The sequence below is a fragment of the Gobio gobio genome, assembly GCF_949357685.1.
Source record: "Gobio gobio genome assembly, chromosome: 3".
Lineage (NCBI taxonomy): Eukaryota > Metazoa > Chordata > Actinopteri > Cypriniformes > Gobionidae > Gobio > Gobio gobio.
The window spans coordinates 37,506,014-37,523,186 of NC_137099.1; the positions used below are offsets into that span (position 1 = coordinate 37,506,014).

The following is a 17,173-nucleotide window of genomic DNA, read 5'->3' on the forward strand; positions in this document are numbered from 1 at the left end:
TACATAACAGCCAGATTGCAGAAGGGTTCCTGGCTGAAAATGAATCATAGCCTATTGAACCACCCTGGAGGACCTTGGATAGCATCCTCCACAGGACCTAATGATCACTACAACACATTTAGGGCCTGTCTTATACCACAAATACACTGTAAAATGTTTTCTGGAAACTCTTATAAAGTAGGCTAATTTCCCCATATTGTGTGTTTATTTAATAGTCGAGAAGAAAGTAGTAGGAAAATGATACTTAAAAATATTGACGTTTAACGGGACTCAATCGATGTAATTGCTGAGTAATTCTTCACTCGATCATAAAACAGTGCCTGCCTCTCATTAAGCACCTGTCAGGCGCACCACGGCGCGCGGCTCCCACGCACTATATGAATCGCACGCGCTCTCACCAGGAGCACTAAACAGTCACACACAGCTCCGACATTCCGCCACTCACACTCACACACAGTTCCGCCACTTGTAGGGAATTCTTATCCAAGGAAATCGTGCTGAATCGAAGGCATCCTCCTTGGAATCACTAAACGTAAGTACTTAAGTTAAATTACCAAATGAGGATGACCATTTGTTTTTCGAAGTGTGTTTGTGTCTTATGATGTGTAGGCTAATGGAAATATATTGTTTTGAAGTGTATGAAAATGTGTGTGTGTGTGTGTGTGTGTGTGTGTGTGTGTGTGTGTGTGTGTGTGTGTGTGTGTGTGTGTGTGTGTGTGTGTGTTGGGGGTTCTATATGCGTGTGCGTGTAGCCTATGATACGTGTGTATAGGATATTCTTATATAGCCTAAGCTACGCGATTTTTTCAGGCTTTAGACTGAGCACAACCAAATTGACAAATATTTCAAAGGATTAACAGGATTTACAGTTCAATTAACCTATTTTTTCTTCTTCATTTAAACATACCTAGAAAATCTTATTAAGTAAATGAATTCATGAGAATTACATACTCAAACCAAATCAGACAAAGAAAGCACAGTATGAGCATAAAGGTCCATAATGGTTTTGTTTCAAGAGAACCCAGAAAACGATGACAAGGAATTATTTAGCTTCTTCTTCAGCTTCTTTATGTAGGCTAGTTTCTATATATTCAGTTTAGTTCCTGTTGCTGTTTTACATCGAATACATTCTAGTCCCATTTAAATGAGTATAACATATTACAAATGCCCCAATGGTCTTATTTTACAAATGTTCTGCTCTCATTTGTATCCATTCAGATATTTAACTATTTTGACTACACTGTCATAAAATGTCTGGTCATCTATAGACTTTTTATTTACTTACTAACTTGAATTATGTGCTAAATGTGTGTATGATGAATGCTTACCCGAAAATAATATATATTAAATATATTTATAAAATACATATTTATGTATTGTATAATATATTATTGTTTTGTAATAATATATTATTTTAAATATAAATTAAATAAATGTTTCTATGTTCTGGAAAAATTTCAGCTCAGGCTAACTTTTATTAATACATATGTATTTAGGGAACCAACGTAACACTTTATAATAATTTTCATTAATTAATCATTAATAAACATTATATAATGCTTAATGGATCATCAGTTAATATTCACATCACATAGTTAAAATATGAGATAATGTGCTTGTTAATTTTTACTAATGAACTAAACATTACATGGTGATTCATTGATCATTATTTAATGTAAATTGATATGCAAATGTTATTTAACTTTCAGTTTATATGATCATGCACTTCTTGAACACATTTGAACAGATGTTATACAATGAATAAAATCTTATTTGTTAATGTATTTGAATGCTAACACGTCTTTAGACTTCAATACATATATTACCTAATGCATGTTTTTACATGTACAAATGTTTTGAGTAGTAATTTTAAGCACTTTATGTTTACACATTATTCATTAACTCATAGCCACAGTAAAGGTCACACATTTGGTCTTTGTTTGTTGTGGTGTGTATGCAGACTTCTACTATACAGCTTTACAAATCATTTATTCATTATTTGTTCATGTTTTTGCAGTACCCAATCTAAAGTTTAAACTATTTATCATACTTAAATGTTTGTAAATGTTTACTATTAACCATTTAGTACCTTTATGGGCATTGGACTTTTAGCTACTGCAACATCGTTTGTGTAAAGGGTGGTTATTTAATTTTAGCTAAATGCTTGCTAAACAAAAACAAATAATTTTAATTTGGTTGCAAAACATTTTTATTACCACAACATTTAGTATACTATATCTGCCACAATCGCTTTATATAAACGCACAAAGATGGAGATTCCAAAAGTCTTTGATTCAACACACAGATTATTCAAACACAGGGAAGTTTCAGCATAACAGACGAGACTGGACAAATGTAACTGAAATCACAAGAACGTATGCTGCCTTCACGTGCAGAAATGAAATGAGTTAATGCCCACTTCTGAAGTCGTGATTATCGAAATGTTCATGTGCAATTTTTACCTAGGAAACTCGTATTTATGATAATTCAGAGAGCATGTGAAGGCAGCATAAAATACACAGGCAAACGAGGTGATAAATGACGACACAGCTGAATGTGATGATAAATTATATTACACTGAACAAAATTATAAACGCAACACTTTTGTTTTTGCCCCCATTTTTCATGGGCTGAACTCTAAGATCTAAGACTTTTTCTATGTACACAAAAGGTCTATTTCTCTCAAATATTGTTCACAAATCTGTCTAAATCTGTGTTAGTGAGCACTTCTCCTTTGCCGAGATAATCCATCCACCTCACAGGTGTGGCATATCAAGATGGTGAGATGATTATTGCACAGGTGTGCCTTTGGCTGGCCACAATAAAAGGCCACTCTAAAATGTGCAGTTTAATCACACAGCACAATGCCACAGATGTCGCAAGTTTTGAGGGAGCGTGCAATTGGCATGCTGACTGACTTCAGTGCCATTCTTTGTTCTTTTCTCAAGGAAAAGCTTAACTCCAAGTCTTCCAGAGTCGCGGCTGAAGCCGATTCGAAAGGCAGCTGTTTGCCAGCTTCTTTGTTTACAAGTAGCATGCGGAACTGCATCAACTCTGCCGTCATTATGTTAAGCCCGCCCACCGACTCTATTCATGATGTGATTGGCCTGACCAGAGTTTGGTTTTTCCAGCTCGCACGTCAACGGAGAGTTGCTAGACTACCCTGGCTGCGTCTAGATTTCTAGGCTAACCGTGAAATAACGAAATCCTGAGGCCCATTGTTGTGCCATTCATCCATGACCATCACCTGATAATGCACGGCCCCATGTTGCAAGGATCTGTACACAATTCCTGGAAGCTGAAAACATCCCAGTTCTTGCATGGCCAGCATACTCAAGGGACATGTCACCCATTGAGCATGTTTTGGATGCTCTGTCTGGATCAGCGTATACGACAGCATGTTCCAGTTCCTGCTAATATCCAGAAACTTCACTCAGCCATTGAAGAGGAGTGGACCAACATTCCACAGGCCACAATCAACAACCTGATCAACTCTATGCGAAGAAGATGTGTTGCTCTGCATGAGGAAAATGGTGGTCACACCAGATACTGACGGGTTACTGACCCCCCCAATACAGTAAAACTGCAAATTTTAGAGTGGCCTTTTATTGTGGCCAGCCTAAAGGCTGATTTATACTTCTGCGTCGGACCTACGCCGTATCCTCTACGGCGCAAGTTACACGTTGGTTTTCATTTATACTTCTGCGTTGTTGTTTGCGTCAATGTGCAATTGCACAGACCCCTAGTTGGCAGTGTCCACGGGCATGTTGATGGTAACCCACAGTATCAAGGCAAAAGCCGAAGAAGAAGCAGTCGGAGTATCAGCAGCCGTCATGGCGGCAGATAGCTGCTTTTCTTGCGGCTTGAGTTGTTGTATGTAATACAAATTAAGCATCTCTAGTTGATTAGTAGAGTTACATGAGAGGCGATCTGGCACTGGAATGCGTTTTCGAAATCATGCCGAGTGCTCGCGGCGCTGTTTTCAGTATCGGTGGCTCATGGACACGAGCGCTTCAATCGATGGCTGTTGAGGAGACTATTCATTCCGTTGAAATCACAAAACGAAATGCACCCATTGTGATGTGTCCCTGTTCTTTATATACAATCACTGATTAACATCTTTGGGTTTAATGAGAAAATATATAAACTATACACAGCAGATCTATGTTTTTATTCACTAACATAAAGCATCTCTGCACTTCAAAATATTGTGTCAGATTGCAGATATAAGGATGAAACTATCATCCCATTTCTGGACACACACACACTCCTGTCGCAGATTTTTTATTTTTTATTTATTGACCTGAGGGAGGGGTTCTGGCTGACTAATCGCAGCGCTTACACTCCGCGTAGAATTGACGTGTTGTTACATTTTTGGATAGGTGCGCGTCAGGGTACGTCGTAGGGTACGTGCGCATCACACAGCCTACGGCGTAGCTACGGCGTACACTCGACGCAGAAGTAAAAATTGGCCTTAAGGCACACCTGTGCAATAATCATGCTGTCTAATCAGCATCTTGATATGCCACACCTGTGAGGTGGATGGATTATCTTGTTCAAAAGATCAAATTGTAATGCATTTAGCTGATGAGAGCTGAGAGCTGATAGCGGAGAGCTGATGGGACCACTCAAGACTGATGGCTTTGGAGACCAAGGTAGAGGACTAAGGCAAAGCTGCTGTGACTGAGGACCGGGGTGAAGGGGTGGAGGGACAAAGTCTAGCTGAAGGCCTGTAAGGATGACGTCTGGCCAAGGTGAAGCCAGAGGGACGAGGGAGCCTGGTGGAGCTGTCAGGGCAAATGGAGCCGAGGGAGGGAGGAGCCAAGGTGAAGCCGACAGGTTGACAGGCCAAAGTGGAGTGATGGGCAAAGAAGCTGGAGGCGGTGCCATGGGATCCTTTTGACTGGGCGAAGCTGGAGACCATAAGACCCAAGGCTTATCCACACAGCATAGCATTAGAGAACTCAAAGGGCTGAAGGAAACCAGTGTAGGTGGGGCTGACAGACTGGCTGAATCAGGATGAGGAGGTAGGAGAGGGAGGCAGAGCGGAATCAGCGAAAACAACAAAGACTCTTGCTGTGTTCGAAATCACCCCCTAAACCTTCATTCACTATTCCCTACATTACTCCACTAATATAGTCCACTTGAAGGAATGAATGAAAACGAGCGGGTGAATTCAGACACTGAGTGTGTTGGAAGGGCTGCCGCTTTTGCATAGTTGCTGTTTAATAATTATTTGAAATGTAGCAAATTGGCAACTCCTTAATGAAAATATTTATCTTGAACTCTACCATGGAAACTACCATGTATAAACCATAATTAAACAATTTAATAATCAATTAAAAAGGAATTTATTCCTGTGTGGTTTTGAAAATGGATGAGAATTGATTCAGCTGCGGGCGCCATCTCCTGGCAAGACGTGGGAATTCATAGTGCCGTGTGCCGTATAGGGGGTGATTTTGGACACAGCCTCTGTAGCGGCGCCAAAACAGGCTTTAAGAAAGACCAGCAGCTACTATGAAGGCACAGAAAATACAGGGCGGGCAGGGTGGGAAGCTCTACCTCCGCTTCCCAGTCGTTACCACTCCTCAGTGTCCAGCTCCACTAAAATGCCCTCTGACACGGATGTTACCGGCTCACACACCTGGTCAGACTCACATTTGAGCTCAGGTTCTGGCTCGCACATCGTGGCAGGCGTGACCTCTCCATCTGCGGTGGGCTCTGGGCTTAGCTGCGTGATGTGTGCGAGGTGGGGCTGGACAATGGTGATGTTATCTTCCACTTCGCCCTTGACAAAAGAAGATCCTTCCACACACAATGTGCAGTTGATGCACTCCTCTAATGTCCAGCAGGTATTCCCCTGGGGCATCAGGAAGCATATTTCATCGTCCAGCCCACACCTGAAGCCTCTTCATGAAAGTGATGTCGTCACACCTCACTCGGTGGCAGATGTTAACAAATTCCTCCACATATTCACTGAGATCGCAGCCATCTTGAAAAATTAAAATAACGACCCCTTCTTGTCCATAGCAGCCTCTTAGAGGAGCAATATTTATTGCTGCAATCTCTATATTTCGTTATAGGTCTGGGATTCTGTAATGGTTTAGCTTCGATTTATTAAACAAAGTAAACTCAGATAAAGCACAAAGAAACAAAACATTGTATTAGACACAAACAATACCGAACCATGAGTGAAACAAACTGAGGGACTCAAATACACAATGATAATAAAATGCAGATAGCTCTGCTCATTAAATAAATCTCCATGACAACAGATTAGTGGTGGGAAAACTAGAACAAAGGAAACGGGTAACTGAAGAGAAACTAAAATGTAATAATTCCAAGGATCAGGTAATCCGTCGTACTTTTGTGCCAGTTTTTCAAAGCAAAATTGGATTGGATCACCCTGATCCAGATTCACATTTTTTCAGATTATCAGAGCCCCAAAAGGGATATGGTGATGGAAAAAGATATGAGATGGGGACGGGGGGAATACTTCAAAGCTTTTGCGTTCTCTCAGAAAAGTTCACCTGAGATTTTGCATTCGCTCGGAAATAACTTTTGACTGGTTCAACTCTTAGGATTGTGCCAATGTAGTTTACAAACAGTGATAAAAAACCCCACTTTAAATTAAATATAATATTTTGTCTACTTCTAATTTATCTAATTTACTGTTAATGTCTACTTCTAATTTATTACTTTAACAGTTAAATTCATCAGTAAAATAAAATAAAAAATTTGTGTATATTACATGATACATGTATTTTGACCAGTTTTAAAGATTTATTTAATTTTTGTTCCCGAAATCCACCCTTCTGCTGGGAACAGTATAATCCTGATTTGTTTTGGATCAAAGGTATTCCGATCTTATTAAAAAAATGTTGAACAACACAAACAGAATCAGAATCCTTTTTTGTTTTTCTTTTGAACAACCCATTTTCAAGATTTGATCCAAACTGAAAGCCGAGATCTGATCAGATTACTTTTGAACAACTGACCCTATAGGGAATGCAGTGAAAAATACTCCTCCAGAAAACAATAAATGTAGTAAAGAGACTGACTCTATTCATCAAAATGTTTTTTAAAAATAAAAACAGCAGGGCTGACACTGTTTTGGTGGTCCCCATGAAGTTATTCCAGATCGGCACTGTGACTCTGTGATGCAAAAAACAGCTATGGGGCAGAATGCATGATAAATTACAATCTGAGCTTCTTAAAAAACAACTGCAAAGAGTTACAAATAATCTCTACAAAGAGAATACATATGATGTTTCATAATCTGTCTCAGATGTTTGTTTTTAGGTTTTGAAGATGATTTAACCCTTAATCGTCCCTTGGGGTCCAGCTGACCCCACTGGACTTTTCCTCCATTTTTAAAAAGTGTTCCCTTCATCTCAGGGCCAATCTATCTAAACATGCACAAAAAAACTGGGCTTTATTTGGTTGTTCTAAAGGTGTGTAAAAAAAAATTACCGTTTAAGTCCCTCTGGGTCAGATTGACCCCACATTGAAAATGAATGGGAAAGTGTAAAAAATATTTTTTTTTCACTTTTTTTGTCAAAAAAAATTAACTAAATCCAGTATAAATCTGAAAATTTCCACATTCATATCAAGGTCTGGTCCTAGAGTATAAACACAAAGTAGAACGAACTTTCTATCTCATACACACACACGTACACACACACACACACAAACAAACACACACATGTGTGTGACTGCAACAGAGAGTATTTTTATTGAAATTGGCAAATAAAAGCAACAAAACTGGCATAAATCTGAAAGATTTTCATACATAAATGAAGTACTAATACTAGAGCACAAATGCAATATGGAACAAGCATGTTCACTCACACACACAAACACAAACACAGGTGTCTGGAGCATTTTTTTGGATTTTGGCAATGAATGGGAAAATGTAAAAAATGCTTTTTTTTCACTTTGTTTGTAAAAAAAAATCTAATAAATCCAGTATAAATCTGAAAATGTCTACATTTATATCAAGATCTGGTCCTAGAGCATAAACACAAAGTGGAACGAACTTTCTGTCTCATACACACACGCACGCACACACACACACACACACACACACACACACACACACACACACACACACACACACACACACACACACACACACACACACACACACACACACACACACACACACACACACACACACACACACACACACACAACACACACATGTGTGTGACTGCAACAGAGAGCATTTTTATAGAAACTGGCAAATAAAATCAACAAAACTGGCATAAATCTGAAAAAATTCCATACATAAATGAAGGACAAATACTAGAGCACAAATGCAACATGGAACAATCATGAGAAAGAGAGGGAAAAGGGCAAATAAAAGAAAGATGAAAGGCAGCTTAACTTTTACATAACTTCCCTATGGACCTCTATTGGATAATGTGGTCATTGCACTCTCTTTCTCTTTAACTATAATTCCTAAAGTTTTTCCACAAACCTACGGATGGTGGTATTCTATCCCTAACACATAGAGCAATGTCCAAAAACTATTTATATTTATTTAAGATCATCATTCAAGTGATTTTTTTCATAAAAAATGATTTTTAATGAGCCAATTTATGACATAGTTAAGTATTTGTGCAGTAAATAGGTAAAAAACTACCAAATACCCACAAAAACACAGCATAAATGTATAGTTGAGAAGTAAATAAAAAAAATGATATATAGTCTTCCATGTAAAAAAAATACATTTCCTTATGCAATCGCTCTGTAAAAGTTTGGGGTCTATCTGACCCCAAGGGATTCAAACGTAAACCCTACTTGAGGGACGACTAAGGGTTAAAAAAGAAAAACCTTATGTACAGTATGCTGTGCATATTGTGCCATCCTTATATGCCAGTCCTGCCCCTTTGCCTTTGGTCTATAGCCAGATGCCCTATGTTGTCTCATATTTTATTCAGGGCCAGTCAGGTAAAGCAACTTGCACTGACATATCTTAAAATATGCAGATATTCACAGGGCTGCTAAAATGGGGCAAGACGGTAGGTATCATTCTGACCAGGACAGGAGTATTGATTTCTGATTTCAGACTGATAAAACACCAAATCCTCTCGCTTGCTTCATGAAGATATCCATCGCCACCAGACACTGTATTGGCACGACATGATTGACATTTAGTTCTCATTAGTTCTCATAATGCACACCCTATGGAGATTCAATTACTGGATGAAGAATAGGGTTTTGATAGTGTGACTGTGTGAATGTAGTGGAGTATGAAATATCCCGTGAGCCAAGTAAACAGTGAAATTAAATCAAAATGAAATTCCAAAATGAAAGTTGCCCATATTTCCTATGGGGTTTTTTTGGTGTGCAAATAAACGAGTTTGAATAATGGGGATTTGTTTCTTTTTATTTATTTAATTTGTTATGAGAGTATATCTTCTAATTTTGCATTAAACATTTGGAGACTTTTAATTAAATATCTAATTGCATTGGTGGATCTATTTTATTCCTTTTCTCCATCTTAATGAATTGAATAATAAAATTACATTTTATTTTCATCTGTTAAATATCGTTGGCTTGGGTTGTTTTGAGTGTGCTTTGAACCAAGGATATGTAAATAAGCTTGGGCATTTGGGCATTTAGGCAAAAAAACTGCTATATGTATCATAAACATCTGAATAACTAATGAATGGTTATCTGTGGATTTTTATCCAGAAAAAATACATTGATCATGAGTTAATGTAATCAGGACTTAACATCAACAGATCTTTTTTAGCACCTCGCACTCTCCAGATAATTGGACGTTGCTGAGAACTGTCAGCTACACAAATTGAGGCAATTTTATCTGCTTTGTTTTTAAAGGCGAAGGACAAGAGTGTGTTTGATACACTTCCAACTCATTTCAGAAGAGTGCGTCGTTATTGATTGAGGCCATGCGGTCAGACAGCCTGTAATGATCTTGTGATTGTGCCCATAAAGATGTTAGTGCCCAGAAGCATTCCATCTGTTGACTTCCATCTGAATCAAGTTCAGATGACACCTGTAGACGGCACAGGTGGCCCTACGTACAAACATCCACACCATGCCTTCATTTAGAGCAGGGGACTCAAACTCAACTTACCCGGGGGCCGCTGGAGGAAGAGTCTGGGTCAGACTGGGCTGCATCAAGTATTCCCCAAAAAAAGTGTTTCAAGTATTCCAAAAAAGGAGCACAACTGATCCAATTCTCTCAATCTTTAACAGTTCTTCAACATGGATGTTTCTTCTGAACATGAACTGTTCCTCTGAATTTGCACATTCCTTTCTGAACATGAACGGTCCTTCATGACCTGTCCTTCTGAACATTAACTTTCCTTCTGAACTTGTTCTGACTTGTTCATAGGTTCTTCAGAACATAGGCTTCTCTTGTCTACTCCTTGTACTTGCTTCCTCTCACACAACTGAGACACATTTGGCCTGAGGGAGGAAACAGTTGAAACCTTCAGTATGGCTTGAAGATGCTCATCAGTAAGTCTGGACCTGTAGTTTGACTTATTGAAGTTCATGGTGGAGAAGAGCTTTTCACATGTGCTACCAAAAAGGCACATGGTCCGCTTGAACATCCTGGAGAGCTCAGGGAAGGTGAGTGGCAATTCTCTTAAAAATTGTCAAAGCTTGTCTGCGTTTTCACTCACCTCCCTGAACTGGCTTTGAGTTCAGAATTGCACTGCAGGTCAATGAGCTCGATTTGAAGTACAGAAGGAGTATTGAAGGAGAAGGGGTCAGCAAAAATGTGAAAAGTTGCTCTGTGTGTCTTGAAGTCTGCAAACCTGCAATCAAATTCCTCCTGTAGCTTCATAACGGCATCAACATACTTCTCACCACTGAATGGTGTGCCCACATCCATGAGTGCCTTGCATGCTGGGAAATGGCAGATGTTTGTCTGAGAGAACTGAGCTTTCCATAACAAGTTTTGTGGAGAATGCCCTCACATTGTCATAGGCAGCACTGACAAGCTGCCCCTGGCCTTGTAACTTCTTGTTCAGTAAATTCAGTTCTTGTGTGATGTCAACAAGAAAAGCTAAGTCCATGAGCCATTTGGATTCACTTAACACTGGAACAGCCATCCCATCCTTCTCCATGAAGGCTTTCACTTCTGCTCTCAACTCAAAAAAACATCTTCAAGATGCTTCCCCTACTGAGCCAACGTACCTCTGTGAAGTATAGAACATCCTCATATTCTGACTCTATTTCCTCTTAAAAATAAGCCCCTAAATCTGATACGGTTGATGCATTTCACAACAACAGACATCACATTGTTAAACCTCAGGCATTTGCCGCAAAGGGCCTGCTGATGGATAATCCAGTACATAGCAATGGCCTCCTCCACATTCTCCTCTTCCAGTTTTCTTTGAACAAGTGCCACCAGTCCATTTTTCCTTCCTGTCATTGATGGCGCTCCGTCGGTTGTTATTCTAGCAAACCTCTTCTATGGCAAACCGACATCCTCAATAGCACCACACAGCTGGCAGAAAATCTCCTGAGGGGTGGTCTGACCATGCATTGGAATCACAGCGAGCAACTCCTCGATCACTTCAAAATTGTCGTCAACACCACGGACATACACTGCAAACTGCGCAGTGTCAGTGTTGTCCGTGCTCTCATCAAGAGCGACTGAGTATGCATGAAAATGTTTGGCTTTCTCATGCAGTTGATCATATATGTTTTCTGACAGGTCAGAAATGCGCTCTGCCACAGTGTTCGCTGAAAGGCTGATTTTGCTAAACTGACCCTTCTTTTCTGGACAGACTTTACTTGAAGCTAGTAACATGCACTTTTTGACGAACTCACCTTCACTGAACAGCTTTCCGGCCTTAGCAATAATCTCACTCACCGCGTAGCTAGCTTTGACTGCTGCTTCATTCTCTTTGTTTGCTTTCTTGAATAAATCTTGTTGCCCCAATAGACATTTTTTAAGATTGGCGACCCGGTTCTTTCTCTCATCTCCCTGGTATTTTGTAAACTCCTCAGCATGTCTAGTTGAGTAAGGACGTCTGATGTTATATTCCTTGTACACCACAACTTTCTCTGTGCATATGAGACACGTAGGGGTGCCCCTGTGCTTGACAAAAAAATATTTTCCTGAAATTACCTGTGCTCGTCACCAACCTTTCTCTTCACGGCATGTTTTGAGAGAGACATGACTGGAACTGGGTGATCACTGATGGCATATATTTTCCGTTTACTTGGTGTCACTCCAGAACACGTTTCAACTAGTGATGGGTCGTTCGTGAATGAGCTGGCTCTTGTAGGTGAATGTCGGGAGCTGGCTCGCATATCTGAAGAGCCAACTCTTTTTTTTAAATATAGCCTATAGAAATTAAATAATTATGAAATAATGAATGATTTTAATTTACTTATTTTAATAGACTAATTCAAAGAACAACAACAAATAATTATATAGGCCTAAAGGCACACGCACATTCGTTTTGACTGTCTGATCAGCCTCACATTCTGTTCCTGTCAATCACGCGGTGTCAACCGATTATACTGCATGAGGGAGAGCCGAGCCAACTCTCTCTCACACACACACGCCACACACACACACACACACACACACACACACACACACACACACACACACACACACACACACACACACACATGTTGGGTTTTCATGTTTTATGGGGACTTTCCATAGGCGTAATGGTTTTTATACCGTACATACCGTATATTCTATCCCCCTACACTGCCCCTGCCCCTGAACCTACCCATCACAGGAGACATTCTGCATTTTTACATTTTCAAAAAACATCACTTACTCTGATTTATAAGATGTTTTCCTCATGGGGACCTAAAAATGTCCCCACAAGGATGAGGATTTCGGATATTGCCATCTTTGTGGGGACATGTCCCCATAACGTAGGGATTACCAGTCCACACATACACACACACACACACACACACACACACACACACACACACACACACACACACACACACATACAAAGTAAGGCAGCTTGCAGCTTTGTGTGTGTGTGTGTGTGTGTGTGTGTTCATGCTAGTTATACATAATATGCTGCTGGTTATAACATGGCAATAAAGAAGAGAGAAAAAGAGGGACCAGTTTAATGTATTTTTTCTTCAATATGGGTTCTATTATGTTGTTCAGATTCAGATTTTATTTGTTTTGAATGTTGTTTCTATACATTAAAAAGTTGTAATTTAAATGCAAATGTTTAATAGTGTTCTTTTTTCATAACAAATCAATGCATTTTTAAAGAAATTGTGAGACATTGTGAGTATGATTTAATTTAATTTAATAATAATTTAATTAGAATTGTTTTCACACCTATCATAGTCAAAGTCATAGTTAAAACATTTATTTTTTAAAGAGCCGTTTGTGAGCAAAAAGAGCCGGCTCTTTTCAGTGAGCTGAGTCAAACTAGCCGGCTCACGAAAAAGAGCCGGAATGCCCATCACTAGTTTCAACCAAGTGACTAACGTTGGCTGAATCCGAAATTGCCCCCTAAACCCTCATTCACTCATTCACTCATTTCCCATTCCCCAACCTCATTCCCTACGTCAACTAATACAGTTCACTTGAAGGAGTGAATGAAAACGAGTGCGTGAAGTCGGACAGCCGTTTTGTGTACACTCGTTATTGCGGTGCAATGTGGGTTTGAATGAGTGCACTCAATAACGTCCACTATGGTTTCGGACACCACTACAAATGGCTGTCCCCTGAAATAGTGCCCTATTTGAGGGTATGGGGGGAGGGATTTCAGATTCAGCCGTTGATACTTCCCCAGGTACTTTGCGGTTGGCTAGCTTGACAACCATTGACAACAAACGCCTCTGGAAGCTGTCACGAGACCATCTATGGTAGCCCATAAGTTATAACAAAATAATATAAAAGCGTGGCAAGCGCAGCACACGCAACGACTCAGCAAAAAGGTGCGTTTCAGAACAAAGTGTGGGCTGCACTAACACTAAACTTTCATGTCAAGTAGGGTGCCACAAAATATCTTCCCGCGGGCCCGAGACCCATGATTTAGAGACAGTCCCACTGCATTGGACTGATTCTAGTTCTGTAATATTTGTTCTTTATGCCCAAGACATGAATTTGGATAGGAATAGTAGAGCCTTGAGCAGTATTAAAGGGAATGTCATGAGCAGGCTGCCTCCAGCCTAAAGTGCCGTCACCAGTCCAACACCCAGAAGGCTTTTTGGCACAGCCACTGCTGAAAGTTTGAGTAGGACGGATCTTCAGTCATTCTGCAGCTGGCAATGTGTTCTGATATCTCTCTGTGACAGCCTGTTGTTGTTTGCTCTCTGAAGCAGAGATTGCGAAAAATCGCTTAACCTCTTCAGACGTGTTGCATAAGATTCATGTAGCCTACTCCAAGGCACAATTCTTAAATTGGGTTAAAATCTCACATTTCCTGAGTGAAATTCCAACATCCAGAAGGTTACATCATGCCTTGAGATGAATGAAACTGAATGTGTAAAACTTTCTCCAAGGAGAAATGGAATTCTGTACAGATACTTAAAATTGTTTACTGCTAGCTGTGACCACCACAACTAGTGGATCACATGCCAGTGAGAAGTTGCATTTTAGTTGTATCTGCCCCAAAACCCTGTTCCCTATCCCAAACTATGAGCCCACTGGCTTGTTTTTTTTGCATTTGGGGGTTGCTGCCATTTTTCATCTGTCATATGTAGGTAAATATCGCTGTTTATTGCTAAATAAACAGTTATAATGGTTTATGTTAATTAATTCAAATATTGTACTTTCTGTGCTCATTTAGTAAAAGGTTGAAAAAATATGTCTATTTACACTAAGTGCAAAATAGCCTGTCTTGTTGGCAATTAGTTATTTGGTTATTTACACTAACTTGGCCCACTATTGTCTGGTTGAGTCAAAGAACACACGTGAAATACATGGCTATAGTAAATTATGCTTATTTGGTGTGATGTCCGGGGGAGGGCTCGGAATTTGAGAGGCCTTTGTTAATGCAGTGCACATATGCTTCGTTGTCACCAGTGGTGTAACTTTGTTTTAAAAAGTGCGTGAGACAGGAATGGGGGTGGGGGTTTTAATACAATGATATATACAATAACAATTGCAGAAATTACATTACAATGTCCAGAAATCAATTTCAATAGTACGCAAGTTTAATTTATTGACACAGAAGTCATGTTTAATGTGATAGTTTCATCCTTACATCTACTATAGCCTAATATAAATGATGTGATAAATGCATTGAATGCTTGTGGTCTAGTGGTAGAGTTTCTGAGCTCTAATCCATCCTTGTATAGTTTTTTTTTTTTATTATTAAAACTTAATGTGTTCATCAGAGATTCTATATTAAAAATGGAGCGCAGCTGGAAGAAAATCGTGGAAAGAGAGCATGATCGCATACAGAAAAGCCATAAAAACTGCTAGATCTGCTTATTTCTCGACTCTCTTAGAAGAAAACAAACACAACCCTAGGTATTTATTCGATACAGTGGCTAACTTAATCAAAAATAAAGCTTCAACTTCTGATGTTTGTAAACTTCTTTACGTATAAGATTGATGATAGTAGGAAAAAAATATATAACCATGCAGCCGTCTACGACAGTATCACATCAGACAGAGCATTGTAGTGTCACTGAGAAAAAAATACACTCATTCACTGCTATAGGAGAAGAAGAATTGGCTTAACTCGTTAAATCATCAAAATCAATAACATGTATGCTCGACCCTATACCGACTAAGCTACTGAAAGAGATGCTTCCAGAGGTCATAGATCCTCTTCTTAATACCATTAATTCATCCTTGTCATTCGGATATGTACCGGAAACTTTTAAGTTGGCTATTATTAAACCGATTATTAAAAAAACGCAATTTGATCCTACAGAATTAGTCAATTACAGGCCATTCTCAAATCTACCCTTTCTGTCAAAAATACTTGAAAAGGCAGTGTCTTCACAATTATGTTCCTTTTTAGAAAGAAAATGGTATCTGTGATGATTTCCAGTCAGGATTTAGACCGTATCATAGCACTGAGACTGCTCTCATCAGAGTTACAAATGATTTACTCTTATCATCCGATCATGGTTGTATCTCTCTATAAGTGTTACTCGATCTTAGCGCTGCATTTGATCGCTATCGACCACGACATTCTTTTGAATAGACTCGAAAATTATGTTGGCATTAGTGGAATTGCATTGGCATGGTTTAAATCATACTTATCTGACCGTTATCAGTTTGTAGCAGTAAATTAAGAGATGTCACACCGAACACAAGTTCAGTATGGAGTACTGCAAGGCTCAGTGCTAGGACCATTGTTTTTCACCCTGTACATGCTACCACTGGGAGATATCATCAGGAAGAATGGCATTAGCTTTCATTGTTATGCTGACGATACTCAGCTCTATATTTCTTCATGCTCTGGCGAATCTTACCAATTCAAAAAATTAATGGAATGCATAGCTGATATAAAAATAAATGGATGACTAGTAATTTCCTGCAACTTAATTCAGAAAAAACTCCACAAGTAATAACCTAGAATACTGTCTAACACTTGATGGCTGCTCTGTCAAGTCCTCGTCGCCAGTTAGGAATCTGGGTGTGCTCTTTGATACCAATCTTTCATTTGAAAGCCACGTTTCTAGCATCTGTAAAACTGCATTCTACCACCTTAAAAATATAACTAAATTACGGCATATGCTTTCAATGCAAAATGCTGAACAGTTAGTTCATGGGTTCATGACCTCAAGGCTAGATTATTGTAATGCTCTACTGGGTGGTTGCTGTGCTCACTTAATAAACAAACTCCAGCTGGTCCAAAACGCAGCAGCTCGATTTCTTACTAGAACCAGGAAGTATGACCATATTAGCCCGGTTCTGTCAACACTGCACTGGCTCCCTATTAAACATTGCATACATTTTAAAATCTTGCTTATTATTTAGAAAGCACTAAATGGTTTAGCTCCCCAGTTCTTGAGCGAGCTCTTAACACATTATACTCCATCACGTCTATTGCGGTCTCAAAATTCTGTCCAGTTGATAATACCTAGAATATCAAAATCAACTGCAGGCGGTCGATCCTTTTCCTATTTAGCACCTAAACTCTGGAACAGTCTTCCTAGCATTGTTCGGAAAAGCAGACACAATTTTAGTTTAAATCTAGACTAAAAACACATCTCTTTACTAAGG

General features: G+C 39.3%; 1 protein-coding gene across 1 annotated transcript in view; it reads left to right on the top strand.

The window, feature by feature from the left end:
• The first annotated feature begins 403 nt into the window (after positions 1-403).
• Positions 404-17,173, top strand: part of htr1fb (5-hydroxytryptamine (serotonin) receptor 1Fb) — a 36,067-nt gene continuing 19,297 nt past the window's right edge. Inside the window, exon 1 of the mRNA XM_079811875.1 lies at positions 404-532. The gene's annotated coding sequence lies outside the window, so the exon portion shown is untranslated. The remainder of the gene's footprint in view (positions 533-17,173) is intronic.